We start from the raw sequence: 15,953 nt of genomic DNA, 5'->3' as shown, positions 1-15,953 counted from the left end.
GATGATCACAGAATTGTACTGTGCAAACTACAAACGCCTAGAGAAGTGTTCTCTCTGTCCAGAAACTGCTAGGTTCTCCATCAGCACAACTCTATGGTCAACTTCCAGCAGAACTGCACAGGAGGACCGACAAATTCCTAGAGAGAACATATTAATCAAACCTGAAAATAATCAAAGCCGTAAAAGTCAAAGCCACAAATAAGGAGGGCCAACTGTATTACCAAACGAATAGTCCACAAAGACCACCAAAGCACAGGAAAGCAAGTTTTATACTTATTCAGCAGATTATCTATTCATTTATTTATTGTACTTACTCCACCGCTCTTTAGAAATTATCTCAGAGTGGCTTACAAATTGTCAACAAGACAATTCCCTAGACGTGATAAACAGATCATTTCATTCATTTCAAAACACCATGATCTAGTTTCTGTTTACAACCAAACAATCTAAATCCCATGGCCCTTGGCAAAACCTATTTTGTGGCAAGTGTTGCACATCCACTGGCAGAAGACAAAGACCTTTGGCTGCCATAACACAACTAGACTTCAACAATTCCCTACATATATGCAGCCCACAAATTTGAATTCTAGGTAGACTCTCAGATCCTCAGAACCAGACTCTCCAACAGAGGCAACCCTAACTCCTCATTCTGGCCATCATCACCACATGCTTTTACTCGACTCCAGTGATATACTTGCAATTGTTCATTCCCACTTTGGTACAAGAGTCATGTAGATTTCAAGGGATGTGGAAAAGAAAACAAACTCCCTGTTTGCCTCCATGGTTTACCCTGCTAGATCCATGCACCAACGACCAGCTCCTTTCCCACTGCAATAAAATAATAATAATAATAATGCTCAAATATTTTAAAGTTGAAACAAACAAACAAGACACAATTGTATTAATTCTTTGCGCTGTTGCATTTTCATGAGCTCTCCGCTTCATGTTCCAATGGGAAACTGCTAAGCAGGCCATTTTCCTAAAGAAAAAAAATCAGTTTTGGAAACCAAGACTGCATACTGAACAATAGCCTTTCTTCGTGAGTTTGATACAGAATGAACTTAGCAACATCAACAAGCCACTATTCTCCTTTCAGATTCCCATGGGAAGAACCATGCCCTTGCAATATGGAGATACACATGAAAGCCAAGTGAAAACAGAGACCTTTCTATGCATGAAGCTGGCGATCCAATGCAGTCTGCAAGTTCTTAGCCAACAGTCTAAGAGAAAGGCTATGAGAACTCCCAACAGCAAAGCCTGCTTTTTGTAGTATGGCCCTCTAACTACACAGATGAGAACACTGACAAGGACAGAGAACAGATCCAAGATTTAGAAGGAAATAAACGGCACATCTATAAACAAGATTGTACAAATCACTGGTAAAATGCCAAGTGTTTTGAGCTTTTGGCTTGCACAAATAATTACATTGTTTGAAAATGCCCAAGCAAATCAAAACCCTTTATTTTCATCCAAGATACTTGCCTACTGTAGAATACTGAACCAGATACCCCTTTCAATTACACATGCTTATTATTCTAATATAGCCTTACCAGTTGGTTTCACCACATCAGTCATCAGAAGGCCATGGCTGCTTCCCTAATACTACGTAATGCACACATATCAATTACAAAACCACTTTATGCAGTCATTGGGCTAAGAGAGCCAAGATGCAGCCATGATGTACTAAAAGCTCTTATCTTGACAGATCTCACTTCACAGAAATAACTCTTAGCAATGTCTACGGAACCTTTCTGAAGGTCAGCTCAAACACATCTGTACCTCACTGGATTCTATCAGCAGGGAAACCCCATTTCCTTAATCTCTTCAGCGTTTTCATTTAAACTGAAAAGAACCCTAAACACACTTGATCTCATCTGATTTTGAAAAATAAGCAGGTTCAGGCCTGATTGTGACATAGATGGAAGACAACCAAGTAATTCCAGGGACCTGGATGATCTAAGGAACGATTTAAGAAACTGGGTATGTTTACCCTTGAGAAAAGATGGTGATGGGATGAAATGATAGCCATGTTTAAATATTTCAAGGGATGTCCTGTTGCAGTTGGAACAAGCTTGTTTTCTGCTGCTCCAGAGAATAGGACATGAGACAACAGATTCAAAGTACAGTGGACCCTTGTTATACGCTGGGATTTGGTTCCAAGGTCCCCCGTGTATAACAAAATCCGTGTATGCTCAAGTCCCATTAAATATAATGACAGAGCAAAATGGTGTCCCTAATAAAAAATGGAACATCAAGGTAAATTTATACTTTTTTGGAACATTTTCCAACCATGTATGCTTGAATCCGTGTATAAAAAATCCGTGTATAAGAAGGACCGACTGTATAGGAAATGAGATTCAACCTAAACATTAGGAAGAACTTCCAGATGTTTGACACTGGAATGCAATCCCTTGGAGCATGGTGCTCTCCTTCTTTGAAGGTTTCTTAATAGAGACTGGATGGCCATCTGTCAGGAGGACTTGGATTGTGTCTTCCTACAAGGCAGAAGGAGGTTAGATTGGATGGCCCTTATTGTCTCTTCCAATTCTATGAGTCTGTCTACAGGGAGGAATACAAAAGAACCCTGCCTGAAATTTGAGACACCCACAACCCATCACAGCTGATAATACTACACTGGATTAGATAGTAGGACTCAGTACAAGGTAGCCTATGTTCCTCTGCTGTAAGTGCTTTTTAAAATAACGAGGTGTCTAACTGCTTATTAAAATAGTTTAATTTAATCAGGAACCCTGTTGGTGCAGTGCTTAAATGCCGGTCCTGCAGCCACAATGTTGTGAGTTTGATCCCAGGGCTCCAAAGTCGACTCAGCCTTCCATCCTTTTGTAGGTCGGTAAAATGGGTACCCAGATGGTTGGCAGCAAATGGCTTACAAACAGTAAATCTCTTAATTCACTATTAAGAGGTATAGAAATGTAAATGCCATTGCTAAATGCTATTGCTAGTTTATTCACTGCAAAATAAAAGCAACAGTGCTACAAAGAACAACATCTTATCATCGACAGTGTCAGGAAGCATTTGTGCTCAGCATTTACTGTATATGACTTCTAAACTTCAAATGAGCAGTTCATGCATATGTGACTGGCAGAGGGAGGGCAAAGAGTAATGGTCCCACGGCACCTGGACTGGCACTACTCAGGACGCTAATCCCTGGGCCAGTGCTGGTTCACAAGGCATCTGCTGGCAGCCTGTGTAGAGTTTCCAGGAAAGAAACAGCTGTAGCCCACAGGCCCGGGCTATTGGAAACAATTAACTCTTGATCCTCTATATCAGAGAACTTGAGAAGGGCTGCTCTGGACCATATTGCACCACACAATGATCATATTTCTAAGTTTTTATTCAAGTCACATTAAAATTGCTAAGTGTCAGCAGAGAAAGTCCCACTTCAAATATCAACCAGCCAATCACTTCTGTAAGTATGAAGAAAGCACACACAATTTACTGTTTTCACCCAGAGAGAAAGAAAGGTCCTATGATACAGGTTAGAAAAGAAAATGCATAACTCTCACCTTTTTTGTTAAAGAAGATGGCAGTATGCATTGGAAAGGAAATTCAACCCTATTATTTTTGCTTAAGAGAACAGGAACAGAGTACATGTATTCCTGTATGACAGGGAAGTGGACTGGATGCCCCTTGTGGTCTCTTTCAACACTATGGGCCCAAACAGACAGGCCAAAATAAAGCTGCTTCAGGTCTCTTTGGAGGTATGCTCTTTAAAAGAAACATGCATCCTAAGAGGTCGGAAGCCACGCCAAAGCTATGCTCCAGCCCTAAGGACTGGAGAGCAGCTTTGGCGCAACTTCTGGCCTCTTAAGATGCGTGCGTCATTTAAAGAGCATACCTCCAAAGTGACCCAAGCAGCTTTATTTTGGCCTGTCTGTTTGGGCCCTATGATTCTATACATTGGAAAATTTAGAGTCAGTACGCAATATAGTATTTTATCATTAACTGAAGTCCAAAACACACTGCAGAAATAAACAAGTTTGAGAGCGCTTTAACTGCCCTGACTCAGTGCTAGGGAATTCTGGGAACTGTAGTTTATTGTGGCGCCAGAGTTCTCTGATAGAGAAGGCTAAATGTCTCACAAAACTACAGAATTCTCTAGCATTGATTCAGGGCAATTAAAGCAGCCTCAAATTGGATTATTTCTGCAGTGTGTTTTGAACCCAAGTAAGATTTAATCCCCAACACCCGCTGTATAAAACAATAGTTTTGTGGGGCAGTCTGTGTTGGAATGAGCAGGAGCCACAAGTCACCATGAGGAATTCAAACAGAAACGAGGCCTTGTCTAAAAGAGTAAATGCAGTGGACAAAGGCAAATGTCAAGTACTCAACATGAGAACAACTGGAGCCTATTAAGTCAGAAATTTCTTCAGGACTAGCTAGGGAATTCCTCAGTTTTATACCATGGCTAAGATGATGCAACGGACACCTCAAATTACACCCTCAGTTCTAGATGTCAACAACAAACATACAGGCAGGCAATAAGAAACAGGTACAGCATGAAGTGTTTTGAGCACTGGACTACAACTCTGTAGTTCAGAGTACAATTCCCCATTCATATCCCGAGTCTTTCTTCACCTCATTCATATGCAAATACAGGTATTCCAAAATAAAAAATCAGAAATAACGAAGCCTTGTGGCTCCAAGCATTTCAAATAATGGATTGTTGTTTGTTGTTAACTGTCTTCAAGTTAACCCAGACTCATGGTGACCCTGTGGATGAGGCATTTCTAGGCCCCCCGTCCTCCACTGCTCTGCTTAGGTCCTCCAGACTCAGGCCCATGACCTCCCTAATTGAGTCTACCCATCTGGTGTGCATCTTCCTCTCTTTTTTTACTGCCTTTTACCTTCCCTAGCATTATTGTCTCTTTTAATGAGTCCGGCTTCACATGACATTTTGGCTTCCAGTTCAGGCTTAATCTGTTCAAGGACCCATTTGTCTGTCTTTCTGGACATCCACTGTATCCTCAGCATTCTTCTCCAGCACCAAATCTCAAATGAGTTGATCTTCTTCCGATCTGCTTTCTTCACTGTCCAGCTCACACATCCATACATGGTGATGGGGAATACAATGCCTTGGATAATTCTAATCTGAGTGCTCAATTGTATGTCTTTACACTTTAGGATCTCATCCAGTTCTTTCATAGCTGCCCTTCCCATTCCTGGTCTTCTTATTTCTTGACTGCAGTCTCCATTCTGATCAATGTTTGGTTTAAGGTATGGGAAAGTTCCTCATTATCAATTTCAATTTCCTCATTATCTAGGTCGAATTTATGTAGATCCTCTGTGGGTCATTTTTTGTTTTCTCTATGTTCAGCAGTAAGCCTGCCTTTGCACTTTCTCCCTTGACCATCTTTGGTAATTGTTCCAACTCTGTGATGTTTTTCACTAGAAGTTTGGTGTCATTCGCCTATCTTAAGTTGTTGATGTTTCTTCCTCCTTCTTCACTGTCTAAACTTGCTCTTCCTATATTTTCTGCATACAAATTGAACAAATAAGAGTGACAGAATGCAGTCTTGCTTTTCCCCTTTGCCATTTGGGAACCATTCTGTTTCTGCATATTCTGTTCTAACAATAGCCTCTTGTCCTAAGTACAGATTTCTCATCATAGAATCATCAAATGTAGTGGCACTCCCATGCCTGTAAGGATATTCAGCCTCTATTACAAAACCAGAGAATCCATACTCTTAAACAATGGCAGTTTCGTGTGCCACTCTACCCAGACTGAATCAGTCTGATTTTATCATATATTTTACATGTTAAGATTGGTGATGCAAATGAAAATACAATGAATATGTTTAGGAGTGACTAGTAATTATAAGGACAGCATGCAAAAACACGACTGTGAGCTAGGAACAGGGAGAACTCAAGAGTTTTGCTAAACAGTGACATGTTGAAACAGAAGACAGGATGTAAATTCACCAGATGAAACATGACATCAGTATTTATCTTCAGATGTTAAAAGGCAAAAATGCAAGAAAGCAGACCAAGGGAACTTACCAGAAACAGTAGCCGCATAAGCAACAGAGACAGGGAACATATTTTTCACAGCTTCAGCCTAACCAAACAGACCTTGGAATAGACGTACCATATTTTACTGACAATTCTATTTTCCAGTTACAACAGTTTAACTGAACTGCCAAGGGGAAAGACAAATTTATGCTGAGCTTCTCAGGTTTAACCTACAGTTTAGGCCTTAACGCCTATTTTGTGTGAGATGCCTGACCATGATTACCAAAACGCTCACTGCTAGTGAAGCAAGAAGGATCCAGCCCCAGCTCACCTGAGACAACCACTCCTTCCACTTACTGCCTCATCTGCCATACTTTGCCTCTACAATCACAAGAAAACAAACCACAAAGGTTATACTTCACAAAAGGCTTTCATGTATTTTTAATGTGGGAGTGAGAATAAAGAGTAGTCACATCAATCCCCCAACAGAGACACAATTGTACACCGAAGAATCAGCACCTTCATCTATAGCTATTTGACAGAGCTACTTGCTTTCCATACTAACCTTGACATATGCTATCTTGGGAGCTTTGTGCAGGATGGAACACTACACATCAAAATGCCTGGATTTAAAATAAGCAGGTATAGGTTCTGCCTCCCTTATCTGAAATGCTTGGGATCAGAAGTGTTTTGTTTTCAGATTTCTTTTTTAATACCCATTTATCCATAAGATATCCTGCAGATGGGGTTCAAGTATAAACACAAAATGCTTCATATACACTTTATACGCTTAGCCTGAAGGCAACTGTATACACTATTTTTACATAATTTTCTGCATGAAATAAAGCTTGTGTACCTTGAACCATCCGAAAGCAAAAAAGGTGTCACTATCTCAGCCACTCATCTGGACAATTTTTGGATTTTGGAGCAATTTTAGATTTTGGAATTCCAGATAAAGGAGACTCAATCTGCAGCCCTTTCCACTAACAAGGCATTAAGGTCAATGCTTGCAACAGAACTAAGGTAACTTCTGTAACCCTTAGAAATCTGAGATACCTTTGATAGGTTAACACAACATAAACAAGACGAATGCAGACAACTAAGGCTTCCGATGAAACCAAAGGTGGAGGGCTATGAATTCTGGAGGGCGCTGGTAACTTATGAAGCAGTATGGTATAGTGCTTGGAGTGCTGGACTATGACTCTGGAGAACAGGGTTCAAATTCCCACTCAGCCATGGAAACCCACAGTATGAACCTGGACAAGTCATACTGTCTCAGCTTCAGAGGAAGACAAAAACAAACCCCCTCTGAACAGATTTTGCCAGGAAAACCCTGTGATAGGATCGCCATAAGTAAGAAACAACTTGAAGGCACACAACAACTTGGTAACTAAACCAAGGGTTGTAGTTGCTAGGATCATGGCCCTTTCTTTCAACACAACTGCATACATGTTCACCTCAAAATACATTCAGGTCCAAAATACACAGAAATAATCCATTTCGAGACCTTTTTAACTGCCATGGCTGAATGCTAGGAAATTCTGAGAACTGCACTTTTGTAAAACATTTAGCCTTCTCTGCCAGAGATCTGGTGCCACAACAAACTATAATCCTTAGGACTCCCTAGCACTGAGCCAGGGCAGCTAAAGCGGTCTCAAACTGGATTATTTCTTCAGTGTGTTTTGGACTTCAGATTTGAACAGTGGGGTTTATTTCACACATGGAATTGCAATCTTAACCTCTAATGTTACACTATACTTTACCAGGCTTCTTGTGTCAATCTTCTGCTCCATTTTCCAACTCCATACTTTGGAAGATAAGATTTGTTTTGGGGCTGACCACCAGGGCTGTTTGTTTCAATTCTTCATTGCCAAAATGGGCAGCTCATATATTCCTCCCTAGCATGGAGCTGGAGAGAAGAGAGATCTTTCCCAACAGTGCACAGATCCCTCTAAGGCTTAGCTGTTCTTTTACAAAGCAGCCTCCTCCACACCTCTTATCCACAAGCCGTAGTGAACACAATACTTTGGAAACAGAGTATTAATTAACTGTTCAGGAACGGGCGTACATAGATACCTCAGAAGTGATGTAACTAATATTCACAATCATCTGGGAATATGATCTTAGAAAGAAGAGTTAAATAAAAAGTAAATGTGAGCTGTTTGAATTGGAATGTGACACACAGATAACGAGTTCAGGCTTCACAATACACATTAAAGGCCCCCATTATTATTCTTCCCTACTGTCATCAATCCATGGCCCAGGAAAAAGTGTGCAGTGTTTCACAGCAGAACTATATCTTTCAAGCCAAGGGACCTCAACCCTGTACTTACCTATTTCTGCTAAAACAAGGAGGGATGGGTTTGCAGAGCATAACCAATAGAGGGAATAAATTAACTCTTCCCCAATTATCAGTTTCCCTACTGTTTCACTGATAAAAATAGTACCAACTGAGCTCTGAAAATGAAATAAACTTCAGTTAAAGTTGGGAAATGGGAGGATCAGAATTAGAAGGCGTGAGGAGGGTGAAGCCTTCTCTCTACCCAGTCTCTACACTTCTGCCCAAACTCTATTGATTGACCCCTGCAAGAATCCATCTCCTGCCCCTACATTACCTCAGCAAATGCAGGCTTTTTAGAAGATGCATTTTCCAGTATCTGTGTTTTCACTCCTAATTGCAAGAAAGACTAAGATCATTAGAGGGACAGTACTGAGAGAACAAAACATATTAAGCTTGGATGATTTTACTAAAATTCCATTGGACAAAAGCCATGAGAAAAAGGAGAATATTTTCCACTGACATTCGTATCAGGTTCACAAAACCCTGGTCCCCTTCCTTCCCCGGTGTACTCTCTCTCTCTCTCTCTCTCTCTTCCCCTGCCCCTAGTAATGCTTTTCTTTGTTTAGCTTTCTCTTCCTACCTCCAACCTGGAGCTTCTTCAACTTTTCTCTCTTCTCACTCTTATCCAGCTCACCATTTTCCCAGCAGTAGCTTTGACACTCTCTTTCAACTGCTTGAAGAGTTTGGGATCCCTGGAAAGAAAAGCAGTACATACAGTAACCTCAAGACCCTGTGAAGAAATTACTCTGCCAAGCAAGCTTCCAATTGTGTCTCATCTCATTAAAGAATGTCTGGCATCTAATAGGTAAAGGTGATACTCCAAGCTACAGACAGATTTCAATTAGCTAAAATTGTGTTTAAAAATGACCTGAAAATACACACACATACCAGGGTCCCCTCGGACTACCAAGTTTTTGGTATCTAAGTATTTCAGTTTTAGAGCTAGGATGGGAAAAGACACACAAGAGAAATAGACTGTCTTATTACTATAGATCTTCATGAGACAATGGAAGAGATTATGACACTGATCATTGCACTAGAAAACAGACTCTTTGTGAAGTCCCAAGTTTATTTCCAGAATACATTTTTCCTATCTTTTCTCTATAATTTTACTGTATCTTCCCTACATCTTACCATTACATAATATGCAAACTAAAGAACCACAGATAAGGCCAGTAGCAGGTCTTATAAACAAAAAAGCCACAGCAACTGTTGGACCGTTGTTCTCTTTTCCAGAATTGCCCTGTTCATAAATAGTTTGTAATGCATACAAGATTACTTCTATCTAAAGCCTGCAACACAACTACAAATTGGACACAACACCCACTCCTACTGCACAATACTTCTCCACACCTTTTGTAATTCCACCCTATATCCAATCCAGTGTAGCCTGCCTTTCATCTTCAGAAAGACTAATGATACCCTGCTTCACCCTATTTTTTTCCCTGTTTGGATTTCATACCTTTCCTCTCATCCCCAGCACTGTAATTCTTCTTAGCTGGAGAAGACCTATTTATACAACAGCAAGTCTCTTACAAGTACCTCATATTTTTATATATGTTAGATAAACACATCACCCCATGGTACTAAATGACCAGAATATTTCAAGCTTTACATTTTAAAAATGATTCTAGAACTTGCTTGCCAACCATAACCCCCCTACACACACACACACACACACACATAGAAAGAGAGAGAGAGAGAGAGAGAGAGAGAGAGAGATGTCAATACATAGTTAATCTGAATTTGATCTGTATATGTGTAAAGATCCTATTAGACAACTAAATCTTACTTTCGACTTTGGTAGTCAACCCACTGATTAAGAAGTGGTAGTTGTTTTTAAGCATTCAACAGAAGGAAATGAGTGCTATATTGACAAAGTACTTTCCCCATTTTCAGACACACAACCTGTCATTGGTTAATGTTTCCTACAATTAATCCTTACTCATAACCTCAGTGTGTTGGCATGGTACTCACTAGTGATCCTCAAGGGAATTAAAGGCAACAAGCACACAAATTAAAGGCTAAGAAAGCAACCACATGTTTATTACTGACAGACATTCATATTTTAATAGCTTAACAAGATGCTACAACTCCTTTGTTATGTTCTATGTACCAGCAAATGCACAGTACTCTTTGTATCACCTTACTATCTTTGTTTCACCACTGCCAAGAACTTATCTTCATGTTCAGACTCAAATATTGATTTCATGTATCTACTAGATACAAGATGTGGGGCTGTTATCATTCTTCCCTCAAGGAAGAATGACACAAAATTGATTCCAAGGGCAAACATGTTGCATGCTGATAAAAAAAATTCTGACATCAGATAGATCAAGCAGATAGTCATCATCTCCTCTGCTTAGCTTCTGATCTTAAACATATATATATATATATATATAGAGAGAGAGAGAGAGAGAGAGAGAGACAGAGAGAGAGAGCTTTATTTATATAGCGCTGTAAATTTACACAGCACTGTACATACAATCTTTTGATTAGACGGTTCCCTGCCCTCAGGCTTACAATCTAAGAAGACAAAACATAAAAGGAGAAGGGAATGGTTGTGGGGAAGGGGATCAGATTCTGGAGTTCATCTTTCCCTCTGAGGCCTGGACCAAGGCAGATGGACTGGAGGGAAGGCTCTATATCTTAAGGATAGGCCCAATGGCGTTGGGCCTGCCATTTCACTCCCTCCAGGCGGGATGGCTTCACCTTCCCCATCTCTGGATGATGGTAGATATATATTTCAGATTTCTGTTTTGTCTTTCCTTGCAAAGAAAGGCCAATGTGGCTTACAAATAACAATTAAGAATACACAGAGACTATCCAATTAAAAATACATATAAATACCACATTGAAACTCATACTCATAATAAACGGATTATCATAAATCCTATCTATTTGCTGCCCAAGCCAAAAGTGATCCTGTCATGCTGCTCTGCACACATTAAAAAAAAATCCCATCCACGCTCCTGAAAGCCTAGTTGCCCCTGGCACTGATTCACACAACCACAGAGAATGAACTTAAACACACACACACACACACAGAGAAAAAATGCGGTGGTGAAATCTGCAATGACTCCAGAGTGCAGGTGAAGGGTACTGCCAAAGTGAATTTCCCCTGGGCTTCACAGAGCAACAGGTCTCTCTACAAAGTTAGCATAGATGCCAAGAGGGCAACCTATGACTCAGAAAGGCCCTGGGTTGAATCTTGCCTCTGTAATGAATCCCTGTGGGTCTCTGGCAAACCACTCTCTCAGATTAGCTCTCCAACAGAAACACGAGTGATAAGACCTTAGAGAGGAGGCAAGCTACTTATGCATACTTTTCTTTAAAAACCAGTGAACTTTTTATTGTTTTCGCGATTACAATTACTTACAAGTACTTTGAAGCATTAGAAGATTTCAATGATATCAATATCTAATTGGTATTAGAAGGACTTTCTTGACAGTGGGCCAAAACACACTGCAGAAATAATCCAGTTTGACATTGCTTTAACTGCCGTGGCCCAATCCTAGGAAATTCTGGTATAGTTGTGAGACATTTAACATTCTCTGCCAGAGAGCTCCAATGCTACAAGAAACTACAGAATTCCCTAGCACTGAGCCAGGGCAGTTAAACTGGTATTGAACTGGATTATTTCTGCTGTGTGTTTTGGCCCAGTGAAGGCAGTTTGCCAATGGAACCAATTGCCTAAAGAGATGGAGGAGTTTCCTTCTCTCCGCTCTGCTTCTTTAAAAAGAGGTTGGGCAGCAACCTGCTGGGGATACTCTGGCTCAGTGATTCCCAAACTCTGGTCCTCCTGGTGTTTTGGACTCAGCTTCTATCTAGAAGCCACAGCCATCAAGGATTCTGGGAGCCAAAGTCCAAAAGACGTTCTCATTCCAATGGACAATTTGTTCCCCGGCTGAAAGCAAACAGGGAGGCTCACATGAAAGAATCCTTCCTCAAGCAATAACCATACAAGGCAAAACTCTGCTTTATGGGAAGCAAACTATGCCAGTACTCTTTTCTTGACAAGCTAAATTTCTATCAGCAGGGGTTTCTTTTATGTATTTTCATCCATTTGTGCCTGCGCTTAGGGAGAGAGGGTTTCAACGCATGGTGTCACCTATCAGCTATGGAAACAAATAATCCAGGCTCCATCCAAACTCAGCCAGTAAGGTCAACCTACCTGACAAGCAAGTATTCATTGTGTAAATATTTGAAGAAGGGGTAACAAGAATGAGCTTCTTATCAGCCATGTGGACCTGAGTGAGAGACATCTGACAGATTCACAGTACCTTTGGATTTTCAAAGGGCATAAGTGAGAAAAGGCAATGTTGGGTTGCTAAGTCCATCACAACCACTTGGAGGAAGGGAGTGGAGAGAAAAGAAAGGCAGGAAATGATACCGACCGGTCCTTTCCCTCATAAAAGGCCCTCTCTTACTACAGGTTGAATCTCCCTTATCCAGAATTCCTAAATCCAAAATATTCCAAAAACCAAAATGTTTTTCATGGGGGCTGAGACAGCGGCACCTTTGCTTTCTGATGGTTCAGTGTACACAAACCTATTACAAAATAGCTGCATACAATTACCTTCAGGCTATGCGTATCAGGTGTATTCTGTTGCAAACACTGACCTTAATTCCTTGTTAGTGGAAAGGGAAACACAGGCCTCCACCTTTGGTTTCGTTGGGAGCCTCGGATATCTGCATTTGTCTTGTTTATGTTGTGTTACAAATCTCAGATAGCTCTGTTGCAAGCACTGCCCTGAATGCCTTGTCAGTGGAAAGGGCTGCAGGTCGCGTCTCCTTTCTCTGGAATCCCAAAACCTAAAACTGCTCCAAAATCCAAAAATGTCCAGATGAGCGGCTGAGAGAGGGGCTCCTTTGCTATCTGATGGCTCAGTTTACACGAACTTTGTTTCATGCACAAAATTATTAAACGTACTGTTTAATATTACTAATTACTATAGGATAACAGTACAATATTAGTATTATATGAATATTACTTATATTAATATAAAATTGCCTCCAAGCTGTGTGCAAGAAGGAGAAGGTGAGCGAACGAAGGGCAGCGAAATGGAATATGGTCGCGATTACTAGAGGTTATAAAAGATTAAATGGGGGGGGGCAGATCTGGGATGATTTGTGTTTGTCTTGTATTTTATGTAGTTGGGTTTTGGTCGTTGTGAAGGGTGAGGAGTAAGATCTCTACCCTAACAATCTGGGACTGACTGCTGACAATTGCCTAGTTGCCTCTGCTCTGCTTATTGCTAATACAGTTTATTGTTTAATTATTTAGTTATTAATGTTTGTTTTGATAGTTGATAATTTAATTGTGCAGTTGTCCCTCCCTATTGGCTAGGGTTAGGGGCACAAGACCCCCGTGACTATGGAAAAACCACAAAGAACAAAACACTGTTTTTACCTGAGAGGAAGGACACCTCTCTAGGAATCTCCAGGTCCTCCAGGGCAACTCTGTGGTCAATGTCCAACATACACTGGCCATAGAATGGCCCTGGAGTAGCTACAAATGGTCTTTCAGTGCAACCTTTAGTTAAAGTTGACCACAGAGTTGCACTGGAGGACCTCCTAGACAGTCCTAGAGAGAACCTATTAAGGAAATCCGTGAATCATCAAAGCCACAAATATGGAGGGATGGCTGCATTTTATTATTACTGACGGGAGGGTTAGGGAAGGGTTATAATGCTATAATATTTACTTAATATGTTTTATATATCTCTAATTATTATTATTATTATTATTATTATATATTAATATATTAAACATTTTATATATATATATATATATATATATATAGTTTTTCAGATAGTATGGATCCAAGTCATATGGGGCTTATAGATCATGACCAACACTGAATTGTATATATATATATATATGATACTTTATTGATATTGTATTTTTGGGCCTGTTTTAACGTAAGCCGCTTCGATCATTTGGAGGAGCGAGATATAAATAATTGTTTAATATTATTATTATTATTATTATTACTGAAAGATGGTTGTAAGAGATTTTTAAGGTGACTTAAAACACCTTTCATACAAAACATAGGAGGGGAAAAAGCCCCACATTATTGTGGAACATGGGACAATATACCATTGTTGTGTTGTGACTTTATACACATGGAATCGCAATAACGAAAAATCATGACAATAGCGAAGTGAATGGAATTAAACCGATAACCATCGCGGGGTTTCTTCGGTGGGGCTTTATTCTTGCCTTGGGAGAGGGGCTTCTTGCAAGGAGTCAGGTGTCAAAGAGCCCCAAATTAAATTAGGCCTCCATCGGTGAACCGGAGGACTACAACTCCCATCAGCCCCTGCCTCGGGGGAGAGCGCGGGACGATGGGAGCTGTCGTCCGCCTCCTCAGCTCCCCTTTCCCAATTTAGGGGGAGCCCCGTTTCCCGCTCTTTATCCCCGCAGGAGGAGGACGCGGGGCGCCCCTCCTTCTCCTCTCCGCTGAGGGGGAATCACAGCTAATAACAATCAATGAGCGACGAACAGTAAGCAACGCAAACAGGCGCCTCACCTGAAGGAAGGAAGGAAGGAAGGAAGGAAGGAAGGAAGGAAGGAAGGAAGGCGCTGCTGCTGCTGCTGCTGCTGCTGCTGCTGCTGCTGCTGCTGCTGCTGCTGCTGCTGCTGCTGCTGCTGCTTCCTCCTCCGCCTCACGCGTCTCCCTCGCCGCTTTGCGCCTCAAGTCCAAGCAACCGCGGAACGTCCCTTCGAGGCTTCCGTCGCTCCCGAGGCTCCGCCCCTTCTAACTTCCCTCTTAACCGCGCATACGCAGAGCTAAGCCGGCCGACACGCACGCGCAGTCAATTTCTGTTAAGCCACGCCCCTCTCCCCTCCTCCCGACTGCTGCTCTAGATGCTCCCCCTGGGCCCTAGCACCCGACTGAAGCATGTGCGCATGCTCCAAGGAGAATTCTGGTTTTAACTGTGGTCCAATACACACTGCAGAAGTAATCCAGTTTGACATCCCTTTAACTGCTCTGGCTCGATGCTAGAGCTGTCAGAACTCTGGTGCCACAATAAACTACAGTTCCCAGGATTCCCTAGCACTGAGCAAGGGCAGGTTAAAGCAGCTTCAAACTAGATTATTCCTGCAGTGTGTTTTGGAGCTATGCAATCTTGCAATCATCCTGGGAATGCTGTGCCTACTTATATATGGTCATATAGCGATACCTTTATGGGACCAACCAAAGCGCACAAAATATTGGGGCAACCAAAATGCACAAAATACGTGTTGCAACCTTCGAAGCTCCACCGGCTTCTTCTTCATCAGTCAAAGGTGTTTTTAAAAATTGAAGATGTTGGTCCTAGGGCTCCATTTTGGTGTCTTTGTTCTCATTTCAGATGCTATGGAAAGGTATTTCTCATCCCTCCTTCTGGCCATGGGACAACTGAGAAATTATCAAAGTCCAGGAACTTTAACATCCATTTGCAACACAAAAAGATACTTCCTTTGCAATCCCTCTCATCAATATCAGAATCAATATCAATATCAATCAGAGTGAGGACTGCAGTCAAGGGAACTAAGGTCCAAAACACACGGCAGAAATGATCCAGTTTGAGACCGCTTTAACTGCCCTGGCTCACTGCTAGGGAGTTCTGGGAACTGTAGTTTTGTGAAA

At 41.3% G+C, this 15,953-nt stretch overlaps 1 protein-coding gene across 5 annotated transcripts in view; it reads right to left on the bottom strand.

Annotated features, from left to right (window-relative positions):
- SCAP (SREBF chaperone) overlaps positions 1-13,021 on the bottom strand; it is a 68,310-nt gene extending 55,289 nt beyond the window's left edge. For 2 of the 5 annotated variants that reach the window (XM_089533834.1, XM_089533838.1), the window contains exons 1-2: positions 12,938-13,021; positions 8,895-9,006 (exon numbers count right to left, since the gene is read on the bottom strand). The gene's annotated coding sequence lies outside the window, so the exon portion shown is untranslated. Of the gene's footprint in view, positions 1-7,736; positions 7,765-8,894; positions 9,130-12,937 lie in introns of those variants that run through there. The other 3 variants (XM_089533836.1, XM_089533835.1, XM_089533837.1) reach the window with 3 other exon arrangements.
- Positions 13,022-15,953: the final 2,932 nt, after the last annotated feature.

Source organism: Sceloporus occidentalis, unplaced genomic scaffold (assembly GCF_023333645.1).
Source record: "Sceloporus occidentalis isolate IW3139 unplaced genomic scaffold, rSceOcc1.0.p SCAF_7, whole genome shotgun sequence".
Lineage (NCBI taxonomy): Eukaryota > Metazoa > Chordata > Lepidosauria > Squamata > Phrynosomatidae > Sceloporus > Sceloporus occidentalis.
The sequence above is the reverse complement of the archived record's forward strand: the minus strand, read 5'-3'. Positions and strand labels throughout refer to the sequence as shown.